The 13920-nt window shown below is 37.8% G+C and overlaps 1 long non-coding RNA gene across 1 annotated transcript in view; it reads left to right on the top strand.

The window, feature by feature from the left end:
- LOC309620811 overlaps positions 1-12063 on the top strand; it is a 114281-nt gene extending 102218 nt beyond the window's left edge. The window contains exon 2 of the long non-coding RNA XR_014239658.1: positions 8601-12063. This is a non-coding gene — a long non-coding RNA (uncharacterized lncRNA). The remainder of the gene's footprint in view (positions 1-8600) is intronic.
- Positions 12064-13920: the final 1857 nt, after the last annotated feature.

Here is a 13920-nt window from a genome sequence, read left to right as displayed (position 1 = left end):
CATAGAGTGTGTCATACAGAGCAAAGTCAGTCAGAAAGAGAAAAACAAATATGCTAACACATATATATGGAAGCTAAAAAAAAAATAGTTCTGATGAACCTAGGGGCAGGACAGGAATAAAGACACTGGCATAGAGAATGGGCTTGAGGACACGGGGATGGTGAAGCGTAAGCTGGGACAAAGTGAGAGAGTAGCATTGACATATATACAGTACCATGTGTAAAATAGATAGCTAGTGGGAAGCAGCTGCAGAGCACAGAGAGATCAGCTCAGTGCTTTGTGACCACCTAGAGGGGTGGGATAGGGAGGGTGGGAGGGAGGTCCAAGAGGGAGGGGGTATGGGGATATATGTATAGATATAGCTGATTCACTTTGTTGTATAGCAGAAGCTAACACAACACTGTAAAGCAATTATACTCCAATAAAGATGTTAAAAAAATTAAAAAAAATAATTTATTTAAGAAAAGGTATTGTTTTTTTACATTCCCTTTCTGATATTTCATTGTTAGTGTAAAGGAATGCAACTGATTTCTGAATGTTAATCTTGTATCTTGCTACTTTGCTGAATTCATTTATTAGGTCTCGTAGTTTTTGTGTGGAGTCCTTAGGGTTTTCTATATATAGTATGATGTCATCTGCATATAATGACAATTTTACCTCTTCCCTTCCAATGTGGATAGTTTTTATTTCTTTTTCTTGTCTGATTGTTGTGGCTAGGACTTCCAATCTATGTTGAATAGAAGTGGTGAGAGTGGGCATTCTTGTCTTGTTCTAGATCCTAGTGAGAAGGCTTTCTGTTTTTCACCGTTGCATATTATATTGGCTGTGGGTTTGTCATAAATGGCTTTTATTATGTTGAGATATGTTCCCTCTATTCCTACTTTGGTAAGAGTTTTTATCATGAATGGATGTTGAATTTTGTCAAATGCTTTTTCTGCATCTATTGAGAAGATCATGTGGTTTTTGACTTTTGTTAATGTGGTTTATTATATTGATTGATTTGCATATGTTGAACCGTCCTTGTGAACCTGGGATGAATCCCACTTGGTTGTGGTGTATGATCTGTTTTATGCATTGTTGGATTCCATTTGCAAATATTTTGTTGAGAATTTTTTGCATCTATATTCATCAAAGATATTGGCCTGTAATTTTCTTGTTTGGTGGTGTCTTTGTCTGGTTTTGGTATCTGGCTGATGGTGGCTTCATAGAATGTCTTTGGGAGTGTTCCCTCCTCTTCAATCTTTGGGAAGAGTTTGAGAAGATTCGGTATACCTTCTTCTTCGTATGTTTGGTAGAATTTACCTTTGAAGTCATCTGGTCCTGGACTTTTGTTTGTAGGAAGTTTTTTTGTTTTTTTATTTTATTACAGATTCTATTTCACTTCTCATGATCAATCTGTTCAAATTATCAGTTTCTTCTTGATTCAATTTTGGTGGTATGTATGTTTCTAGAAAGTTGTCCATTTCTTCTAGGTTGTCAAATTTGTTGGCATATAATTGTTTATAGTATTCTCTTATTTTTTTTTTTTTTGTATTTCTGTGGTATCAGTTGAGATTTCTCCTTTCTCGTTTTGTTTATTTAGGTTCTCTCTCTGTTCTTCTTGGTGAGCCTGGGCAGAGGTTTGTCAATTTTGTTTACCTTTTCAAAGAACCAGCCCTTGGTTTTGTTAATTTGGTTATTATTTTTTTAATCTCAGTTTTATTTATTTCCTCCCTAATCTTTAGTATTTCCTTCCTTCGGCTGACTTTAGGTTTTTTTTTGTTTCTTCTTTTTAAATTCTTTTAGGCAATAGGTTAGGTTGTTTACTTGAGATTTTTCTTGTTTTTTGATGAAGGTCTGTATCGCTGTCAACTTCCCTTTAAGAACTACTTTGGCTGCATCCCATAGATTTTGTATTGTTGTCTTTTCATTGTCATTTGTCTCAATGTATTTTTTTTAATTTTTAATTTAATTTAATTAATTTATTTATTTTTGGCTGTGTTGGGTCTTCGTTTCTGTGCAAGGGCTTTCTCTAGTTGTGGCAAGCGGGAGCCACTCTTCATCGCAGTGTGCCAGCCTCTCACTATCGCGGCCTCTCTTGTTGCGGAGCACAGGCTCCAGATGCGCAGGCTCAGTAATTGTGGCTCACGGGCCTAGTTGCTCCATGGCATGTGGGATCTTCCCAGACCAGTGCTCGAACCCATATCCCCTGCATTGGCAGGCAGATTCTCAACCACTGCGCCACCAGGGAAGCCCTCTCAATGTATTTTTTAATTTCCTTTTTGATTTCCTCATTGACTCATTGGTTTTTTAGTAGCAAGTTATTTAGTACCCAGGTAATTTTTTTTCATTTCTTTTCCTGTTGTTGATTTCTACTTTCATGCCATTGTGGTCAGAGAAGATGCTTGAAATAATTTCTATACTCTTAAATTTGTTGTGGTTAGTTTCGTGCCCTAGGATGTGGTCAATCCTAGAGAATGTTCCGTGTGCACTTGAAAAGAATGTATATCCTGCTTTTTTTTGGATATAGTGTCCTGAAAATATCAATTAAGTCTCACTGTTCTATTGCATCATTTAAGAGCTTTGTTGCTTTATTGATTCTTGGTCTGGAAGATGTGTCCATTGATGTGATTGGGGTTTGAAAGTCTCCTACTATTATTGTATTCCATCAATTTCTCACTTTATGTCTGTTAGTATTTGTTTTATATATTTTTGTGCTCCTATATTAGGTGAATATATATTGATGAGTGTAAAATCCTCTCCTTGTATTGATCCTTTTATCATTATATACTGTCCTTTTTTTAATTTTTTTTTTATTGTGGTAAAAGTCACATAATATAAAACATACTATTTTAATCATATTTAACTGTACAGTTCAGTGACACTAAGTATATTCACATTGTTGTGCAACTCTCACCGTCATCCACAAATTTTTCACCTTCCTAAACTGAAACTTTTCCCCATTAAACACTAACTTCCGAATCCCCCTCCCCACAGCCCCTGGCCCCTGGCATCTACCAATGTACTTTCTGACTATGAATTTGACTATTCTAGGTACCTCGTATAAGTGGAATCAAATGGTATTTGTCTGCACCTACTGTATATTGGAATGCATTTTTAAGGTTAACTTAATATATCTCCTACAAACAGATTGTACCTTCTTTTTTTTCCCCTGTGCTATACAGTAGGTTCTCATTAGTTATCTATTTTATACATAGTAATGTATACATGTCAATCCCAATTCCCCAATTTATCCCACCCCCCCTTTACCCTCTTGGTGTCCATACGTTTGTTCTCTACGTCTGTGTCTCTGGTTTGCAAATAGGTTCATCTGTACTATTTTTCTAGATTCCTTATGTATGCATTAATGTACAATATTTGTTTTTCTCTTTCTGACTTACTTCACTCTGTATGACAGTCTCTAGGTCCATTCACGTCTCTGCAAATAGCATAATTTCATTCCTTTTTATGGCTGAGATTAGTGCCCTTCTTTATCCTTCTTTATAGCCTTTGTTTTAAAGTCTGTTTTGTCTGAATGAGTATTGCAATTCCCGCTTTCTTGTCATTTCTGTTTGCATGAAATTTCTTTTCCCATCCCCTCACTTTCAATCTATGTGTGTCCTTTGCCCTAATGTGGGTCTCTTGTAGGAAGCATATTGTAGGCTTTTGTTTTTTTATCCAGTCTGCCACTCTATGTCTTTTGATTGGAGCATTCAGTCCATTGACACTTAAGGTAATTATTGATACATATGTATTTATTGCCATTTTGAACATTGTTTTCCAGTTGATTCCTTGTTTCTTCTTTGTTCCTTTCTTTTTCTGGTTTGATTTCTTTTTATTTTATGCTTGTGTTCTCTTCTTTTAGGTTTTTGTGAATCTATTGTATGTTTTTGATTTGTGGTTGCCCTGTTTTTCAAGTATGTTAACCTCTTTCTATATCTGCTTGCTTTAGACTGATAATCATATAGGCTCAAACACATTCTAAAAAAAAGAAAAAAAAAACTTCATTTTCTTACTCTCTTTCCCCACATTTTATGATTGTGGTGTCACTTTTTATATATTTGTGTTTATCCCTTTGCTGTTCCTTGTGTTTATCATTGCTTTCACATAGAGGGTTTTTTTTTTTTCTCTTTGATCTACATACTGGATAACTTAAGTGATTTACTTTCCAATTGTGATTTCCTCCTTCCTATTTCTTCTTGATTCTTTTCTATTTGGAGATGCCCTTTAAATATTTCTTTTAGGATAGGTTTAGTATTGCTATTTTTTTTAGTTTTGGCTTGTCTGAGAAATTATTTCTCCTCCTATTCTTAGTGATAATCTTGTTGGCTAGAGTATCCTAGGTTGCAGATTTTTCTCTTTCAAGACTTTGAATATATTTTACCACTCGCTTCTGGCCTGAAGTTTTCTGTAGAGAAATCAACTGATAGCCTTATGGGGGTTCCCTTGTAAAGAACTCTTTCTTTTTCTATCGCTGCTTTTTGAATCTTCTCTTTAACTTTTTCCATTTTTATTATAATATGTCTTGGCGTAGGTCCATTTGGGTTCATCTTGTTTGGGACCCTCTATGCTTCCTGTAACTGGATATCTATTTCCTTCTTTAGATTTAGGAAATTTTCAGCCATAATTTCTTCAAATACATTTTCAATCCCCTTTTCTCTTTCTTCTCCTTCTGGAATCCTTATTATGCATAGATTGGCCCACTTTATATTATCCCATCAGTCTCTTATATTGCTTTCATTTTTTTTTTTTTTTCATTTGGCTTTCTGTTTGCTGTTTTCATTGGGTAATTTCCATTAGTCTATCTTCCAGGTCACTTATTCTTTCTTCTGCATTATTCATTCTGCTATTCACTGCCTTAAGCTCAGCTTTCATCTCAGAAAATGAATTTTTCTAATTTTGCTTGGCTCCTTCTTATAGTTTCTAGTTCCTTTTTTCAGTAATCTGTATTTCTTTTGATAGCCTTTCTTAATTCCTTCAGTATTTTCATTACCTCATTTTTGAACTCTGTGTCTATTAGACTGAAGAGATCTGTTTCATTATTTGTTCCTTCAGGGGAATTTTCTTGGTCTTTTAACTGAGAGTGGTTCCTCTGCTTCTTCATTTTGCTTATATTTCTCTTACTCTGTGAGTTTAGGAGAAACAATTATCTACTGTAGTCTTGGAGGCCTATTTATAAGTGGGAGCATCCCTGTGTAGCTTGTGTGGGTTTAATATTTTTTTGACGTGAGGGCTGTTTTTGGTTTGGATGCTTGCTGTCACTTTCTTCAGTGTGTGTTCACTCTTATCCCCTTGATAGGGGGTGTGCAGGTGCAGAGGTACATGCTCCCAGGAAGGAGGGTGCAGCGGTTGGCTCCAGTAGTGTGTCCCTATGCAGCTGCAGCAGCGAGGGTGGGGCGTCCCTGGGGAAGTTGGCCCCAGATTGTAGGACCCTAGGAAGTGGCAGCAGGTTGTGCACCCCCCAGGGAGGTGGGGGCAGTGGTTGGTTCTGTGTCGTGGGGCCCTCAGAGCAGAAGTGGTCTGTGTGCACTCCCATGGAAATTGGGTCTGGATCATGGGACCCTTGTCATTGGTGAGTTGTGCTGGCTCCCAGGAAGGTTGGGTTAGTGACCTTCATCCCTATTCACAGGGGCGGCGGCAGCAGCAGCCATCTGCATCAGCCTATGGAGTCTGAGATGGCAGCCCACAGCTTGCACCTGCCCCTGGAGCTCATGTAGGTGTTGCCCTGCCACCTGTGAGCATGCAGAGAAAGAAGCTCCTATGGCAGGCTTGCTCCTCTCCTTGCATGCCCCCTAAAATGGTAACTTACTTCTCTGGCAGGCCCAGGCTTCTTCCTGGACTCCCTCAGTTGTGGCACACTACACCCTTGCCCACTCAGGAGCTCAAGCCTCAGTACCCAGCCCCACCCGCTCCAGTGAGTGAATGGACAAACATCTCAGGCTGGGGAGTGCCAGTCAGCACTGATCCTCAGTGCAGGTCTCTCTCTGCTCTGCCCTCTGCACACCTGTTGCTGCACTCTCCTCTAAGGCTCTGAAGCTTTCTCTATCACCACTAGTAAGGGGACTTCCTAGTGTCCGGAAACCTTTCTTCTTTCACAGCTCCCTCCCAGAAGTGCACATCCTGTCCTAATTCCTTTTTCTATCTTTTTTTTTTTCTTTTGCCCTAACCAGTTACGTGGAGATTTTCTTGCCCTGGAGTCTTCTGTCAGCGTTCAGTACATGTTCTGTGAGAGTCTTTCCACATGTAGATGTATTTTTGATGTATCTGTGGGGAGAAGGTGAGCTCCGCATCCTACTCCTCTGCCATCTTGATCTGGTCTTGTAGTAGTAATATTTGGTAAAAAGTAAGTGAATGGGAAAACCAGCAACTACTGCGTGCCAATCTCTTTAATGTAAATTATCTTATTTAATACTTACAATAAGTGAAGTTGAGGTGATTTACTGTATATCTGTTGGGAAACTCCACACAGTTTCTCTATTGCACAGCCTCAGGACTCAAACTTAGATTAAAAGGCACTGTTCCCCTTCCTATCCTTCTTCCTTTCTTGTATGAGGCTTTAGGATGCTACATGGGGCCAACTTTCTGCTACTTTAGGGGCTAATACTTACCACTCTACCCAGCGGTGTCCTTCTCTTATTTTCTCAAACTTAGCTCTGAAGTGGAATTCATGTCTTAGTCAGTGGAGTTTGAAGAGATAGAGGTTGTGGTACTATCTTGGAGAAACTGAGCTTCACCCCAGAGCACAGTTCACCCCAGTTCAGGGAACCACATTCTAGAAGGAGGGAATTCACTCATCTATATGGTGAGAAGATATAAGGTTCCTCCCCTCCTCTATTCTTTGCCTGTGCTCTAAACTTAGAAATGTTGAGGGTGGGAAAAGGGGTGCAAGGAGGATTCTTATATTTTTCTGGTGCATTTTGCTCCTCTGGCCCCTTTATGCTGCTCTCATGAACAGTACATAGACATTTTACTTTAAGGAATTTACTACAGCTGGCACTGGGGAAACCAAAGAAATAACAAAAAAGAAATAATTATGAGGAAGACTATTTAGTTTTTAAAATTATTTTTGTGTAACAAATCACCACAAATTTAGTATCTTAAAATAAAATCCTTTTATCACTTCATAGTTCTTTAAGGTAGAAGACTGGAGGGACCTGACTGAGTTTTGTCCACAGGCTGAGGTCAAGGTGTTGTACAGACTGAGTTTTTATATGGGAGATTTAGGGGAAATCCACTTCCAAACTCATTCTCATTGTTGACAGAGTTCATTGCCTTGCAGTTGTAGAACTGAGGTTCCTATTTCCTTGCTGGCTATTAGCCAGAGACTGCTTTTAGTTCCTAGAGGCCACCCACATTCTTTGACACATACCCCCTTCAATCTTTTTTTTTTTTATAATTTGAACTTTAAGCCATTAATCTGACAATGAAAGACTTTTTTTATTAATTAATTAATTTTTTTTTTATGGCTGTGTTGGGTCTTCGTTTCTGTGCAAGGGCTTTCTCTAGTTGTGGCAAACGGGGGCCACTCTTCATCGCGGTGCACGGGCCTCTGACTATCATGGCCTCTCTTGTTGCAGAGCACAGGCTCCAGACGCGCAGGCTCAGTAATTGTGGCTCACAGGCCCAGCTGCTATGCAGCATGTGGGATCCTCCCAGATCAGTGCTGAAACCCGTGTCCCCTGTATTGGCAGGCAGACTCTAAACCACTACGCCACCAGGGAAGCCCCCCCTTCAATATTAAAGCCAGCAAAGATACATCAAATCCTTCTCATGCTTCAAAGTTTTCACTTGCTCTGTCTATGACATATAAACTCAGAAATAAAGTGCTCATAAGAATAGATCAGGTCCATTCAGATAATCTCCGTATCTTAAAATTAATTGTGCCTTCTGTCCATTTTTGGATGGGGTTGTTTGTTTTTTTAATATTGAGCTGCATGAGTTGCTTGTATGTTTTGGAGATTAATCCTTTGTCAGTTGCTTCATTTGCAAATATTTTCTCTCATTCTGCGGGTTGTCTTTTCGTCTTGTTTATGGTTTCCTTTGCTGTGCAAAAACTTTTAAGTTTCATTAGGTCCCATTTGTTTATTTGTGTTTTTATTTCCATTTCTCTAGGAGGTGGGTCAAAAAGGATCTTGCTGTGATTTATGTCATAGAGTGTTCTGCCTATGTTTTCCTCTAAGAGTTATAGTGTCTGGCCTTACATTTAGGTCTTTAATCCATTTTGAGTTTATTTTTGTGTATGGTGTTAGGGAGTGTTCTAATTTCATTCTTTTACATGTAGCTGTCCAGTTTTTCCAGCACCACTTATTGAAGAGGCTGTCTTTTCTCCACTGTATATTCTTGCCTCTTTTATCAAAGATAAGTTGACCATATGTGTGTGGGTTTATCTCTGGGCTTTCTATCGTGTTCCATTGATCTATATTTCTGTTTTTGTGCCAGTACCATACTGTCTTGATTACTGTAGCTTTGTAATATAGTCTGAAGTCAGGGAGCCTGATTCCTCCAGCTCCACTTTTCTTTCTCAAGATTGCTTTGGCTATTGGGGGTCTTTTCTGTTTCCATACAAACTGTGAAATTTTATTTTCTAGTTCTGTGAAAAATGCCAGTGGTAGTGTGATAAGGATTGCATTGAATCTGTAGATTGCTTTGGGTAGTAGAGTCATTTTCACAATGTTGATTCTTCCAATCCAAGAACATGGTATATCTCTCCATCTATTTGTATCATCTTTAATTTCTTTCATCAGTGTCATAATTTTCTGCGTACAGGTCTTTGTCTCCTTAAGTAGGTTTACTCCGAGATATTTTATTCTTTTTGTTGCAATGGTAAATGGGGGTGTTTTCTTAATTTCACTTTCCATAATTAGTGTATAGGAATGCAAGAGATTTCTGTGCATTAATTTTGTATCCTGCTACCTTACCAAATTCATTGATTACGTCTAGTAGTTTTTTGGTAGCATCTTTAGGATTCTCTATGTTTAGTATCATGTCATCTGCAACCAGTGACAGCTTTACTTCTTCTTTTCCAATTTATATTCCTTTTATTTCTTTTTCTTCTCTGATTGCTGTGGTTAAAACTTCCAAAACTATGTTGAATAATACTGGTGAGAGTGGGTAAAATTGTCTTGTTCCTGATCTTAGTGGAAATGGATTCTGTTTTTCACCATTGAGGACGATGTTGACTGTGGGTTTGTCATATATGGCATTTATTATGTTGAGGAAAGTTCCCTCTATGCTTACTTTCTTCACGGTTTTTATTATAAATGGGTGTTGAATTTTGTCAAAAGATTTATCTGCTTCTATTGAGATGATTATATGGTTTTTCTCCTTCAATTTGTTAATATGTTGTATCACATTGATTGATTTGCGTATATTGAAGAATCCTTGCATTCCTGGGATAAACCCCACTTGATCATAATGTGTGAACGTTTTAATGTGCTGTTGCATTCTGTTTGCTGGTATTTTGTTGAGGATTTTTGCATCTATGTTCATCAGTGATATTGGCCTGTAGTTTCCTTTCTTTGTGACATCTTTGTCTGGTTTTGGTATCAGAGTGATGATGGCCTCGTAGAATGAGTTGGGGAGTGCTCCTCCCTCTGCTATATTATGGAAGAGTTTGAGAAGGATAGGTGTTAGCTCTTCTCTAAATGTTTAATAGAATTCGCCTGTGAAGCCATTTCTCCAAAGATGATATACAGATTGCCAACAAACACATGAAAGAATGCTCAACCTCATTAATCATTAGAGAAATGCAAATCAAAACTACAATGAGATATCATCTCACACCTGTCAGAATCGCCATCAGCAAAAAATCTACAAACAATAAATGCTGGAGAGGGTGTGGAGAAAAGGGAACCCTCTTGCACTGTTGGTGGGAATGTAAATTGATACAGCCACTATGGAGAACAGTATGTAGGTTCCTTCAATAACTAAAAATAGAACTACCATACGACCCAGCAATCCCACTACTCAACATATACCCTGAGAAAACCATAAATCAAAAAGAGTCATGCACCAAAATGTTCATTGCAGCTCTATTTACAATAGCCAGGACATGGACGCAACCTAAGTGTCCATCAACAGATGAATGGATAACGAAGATGTGGCACATATATACAATGGGATATTACTCAGCCATAAAAAGGAACGAAACTTAGTTATTTTTAGTGAGGTGGATGGACCTAGAGACTGTCATACAGAGTGAAGTAAGTCAGAAAGAGAAAAACAAATACCGTATGCTAACACATATATATGGAGTCTAAAAAAAATAAAAGAAAAAAATATGGTCAGAAGAACCTAGGGGCAAGATGGGAATAAAGACACAGACCTACTAGAGAACGAACTTGAGGATAGGGGGAGGGGGAAGGGTAAGCTGGGACAAAGTGAGAGAGTGGTATGGACATAAATACACTACCAAAAGTAAAATAGATAGCTAGTGGGAAGCAGGTGCATCGCACAGGCAGATCAGCTCGGTGCTGTGTGACTACCTAGAGGGGTGGGAGAGGGAAGGTGGGAGAGAGGGAGATGCAAGAGGGAAGAGATATGGGGACATATGTATATGTATAACTGATTCACTTTGTTATAAAGCAGAAACTAACACACCATTGTAAAGCAATTATACTCCAATCCAGATGTTAAAAAAAAAAAAAGAAAGCAGAAACAGACACACTATTGTAAAGCTATTATACTCTAATAAAGGTGTTAAAAAAGAAAGAAAAAAAAAGACCTGACGCGACCAAATAAAAAAAAACAAATTACAAAGAAAGCATTCACAGTTTGGGATGATGAAAAATTCTGGAGATGGATAGTGGTGATGGTTGCACAATAATGTGAATGTACCTAATGTCACTGAATTGTTCAATTTTGACCCAGCTCCTAGAGAAATGGAAATTAAAAAAAAAAATAAACAAATGGGACCTAATGAAACTTAAAAGCTTTTGCACAGCAAAGGAAACCATAAACAAGACCAAAAGACAACCATCAGAATGGGAGAAAATATTTGCAAATGAAGCAACTGACAAAGGATTAATCTCCAAAATTTACAAGCAGCTCATGCAGCTCAATAACAAAAAAACAAACAACCCAATCCAAAAATGGGCAGAAGACCTAAACAGACATTTCTCCAAAGAAGATACACAGATTGCCAACAAACACGTGAAAGAATGCTCAACATCATTAGTCATTAGAGAAATGCAAATCAAAACTATAATGAGATATCATCTCACACCTGTCAGAATCGCCATCAGCAAAAAATCTAGAAACAATCAATGCTGGAGAGGGTGTGGAGAAAAGGGAACACTCTTGCACTGCTGGTGGGATTGTAAATTGATACAGCCACTATGGAGAACAGTATGGAGGTTCTTTAAAAAACTAAAAATAGAACTACCATATGACCCAGCAATCCCACTACTGGGCATATACCCTGAGAAAGCCATAAATCAAAAAGAGTCATGTACCAAAATGTTCATTGCAGCACTATTTACAATAGCCAGGACATGGAAGCAACCTAAATGTCCATCGACAGATGAATGGATAAAGAAGATGTGGCACATATATACAATGGAATATTACTCAGCCATAAAAAGAAACGAAATGGAGTTATTTGTAGTGAGGTGGATGGAGTTAGAGTCTGTCATACAGAGTGAAGTAAGTCAGAAAGGGAAAAACAAATACAGTATGCTAACGCATATATATGGAATCTAAGGGATAAAAAAAAAAAAAGGTCATGAGGAACCTAGTGGCAAGACGGGAATAAAGACACAGAGCTACTAGAGAATGGACTTGAGGATATGGGGAGAGGGAAGGGTAAGATGTGACAAAGTGAGAGAGTGGCATGGACATATATACACTACCAAACGTAAAATAGATAGCTAGTGGGAAGCAACCACATAACACAGGGAGATCAGCTCTGTTCTTTGTGACCACCTAGAGGGGTGGGATAGGGAAGGTGGGAGGGAGGGAGACGCAAGAGTGAAGAGATATGGGAACATATGTATATGTATAACTGATTCACTTTGTTATAAAGCAGAAACTAACACACCATTGTAAAGCAATTATACTCCAATAAAGATGTTAAAAAAATAAAAATAAATAAATAAATTGCTTAAAATGATAAATTTTGTTATGTATATTTTACCACAATTAAAAAAAGAAGAAAACGTTAAAAAAAATCAGTTGTGCCATATAACACAACCTAATCATAGGAGCAAGATCTATCATAGTCCCTGGGATTATTCAGGACCTACATAAAGGAGCAAGGATCTTGGGGGCCATCTTAGAATTCTGCCTAGAATAAAATGTTAATAAATCCTTATAGGTGTGTCTCTTAATTATTACTACTACTACTACTACTACTATTCTTCCTTCTTCTTCACCTCCTCATACTACTGATAACAACAACAACTAACTTTTCTTCAGTGTTTACTATGGGTTCAGGCCCAATTGTAAGCACTTGGCATGTATTAACTTTTGCAATCCTCACATAACCTTATGAACATTGAGGTGCTGGTAAATACTTAACAACCAGCTGTCTGGGAGAGAAAAAGACCCCTGATATGTAATGTTTCTGGTTTCTGTGGTACAAATATTCCACTATGGTCAATTTCAAGCTAGCAGCATGGTGTCATTGAATTCAGATTTGGGAAGACATGTGCAGTAGCACACCATCGTATAGTATTTCCATCATACGGATAGAATAGATGACCTTATGAACATAGATAATAGTAAAATAATTAAGAAGTGTAGAAAATAAACATTAACTTGGGCTATAAAAATCCTCCCTGCTATTCATCATGCTGGAATAAAAGACAGAGATAAAGCCAGCTACAATGTTAAGAGAAATCAATGCTTTTCCCACCAACATCTGCAACTGTAAAATGTCATATTGTCCCCCTTCTTTGAGTGTCTACTGCTGTCTTACTCACTAGAGAACACTGTTCCCTAAAAGACTTTAGAAACTTGTTTGTTTGTAATTATATCATTAATAATGAAATATCCTACTCTTGTCTATGAAATCTAAGTCACTTTGACCAAGAGAAGCAACCTTGATTTCCAGCTCAGGTAAAGAGATTCAGATGAAGAGTTTCTAGCATAACATCCCACATCTATCTTAACATTATATTTCTAAGGAAACAGGACCCTGAGTCCACGTTGCTGTCCATACATGAGGTTGGTCCCTTTACATGCAACTCTGCTTTGCTTTGAGACTCTCAAAACACTCTTTCATTTAAATTTCACTTAAGCTCCATAAATCTATCTCCAAAATTCTGTAACTCCATCTTCTCCTTTGTTTGGGAGATGCCCCATGATTCCTCTGGTGTGTGATCTCTTTCATTGCAATGGACCAGGAAGTCTGATTTTGTCAGACTGCAGGTTTATTCGTGGTGTCCTTAGGCTTATTGTACTAGGAAAAAGTAATGAGTTTTAAGTATTTATTCACTTTTTCTTTAATACAATTTATTTTATATTAAGTTTAAATGATTCAGTTTTTAATAATGGCTATGTTTAACCTCCAGTTCACAAAATAACTGAAAATCAAATATTGATTCCTTGTGAGCAGGTATTATCCAGCTATATCACACTATGAGGTAGATTTTATCATCTCCATTTTACCGGTGAAGGAACTGACACTCAGACAAGTTAAGTAATATGACCTGTGACCTGGGTCACACAGCTAATAAATGGAAGAGCTGAAATTTCAACCCAAAATTTTAGCTCCAGATTCTGTGCTTTTAATCCTCTGTCTCCTCTAATAATGTTAAGTTAAAGTTGCATGAGGATTTTGCCCTTTGTTTTCATCTGTGAGAATGGATCCTGTCAACTTTGTGGCCTCCTTTCTCCAGGAAGACTTTACTGTAGACTAGGTAGTCTACAGATGCAATTCTTCCAGAATATGAGATATCATCTTTGCCCCAAGTGGGTGATTTGCTGCCATTAGGCTTCTGT

The sequence above is a fragment of the Balaenoptera borealis genome (genome assembly GCF_965194805.1).
Source record: "Balaenoptera borealis genome assembly, chromosome: X".
Taxonomy (NCBI): Eukaryota; Metazoa; Chordata; class Mammalia; order Artiodactyla; family Balaenopteridae; genus Balaenoptera; species Balaenoptera borealis.
The sequence above is the reverse complement of the archived record's forward strand: the minus strand, read 5'-3'. Positions and strand labels throughout refer to the sequence as shown.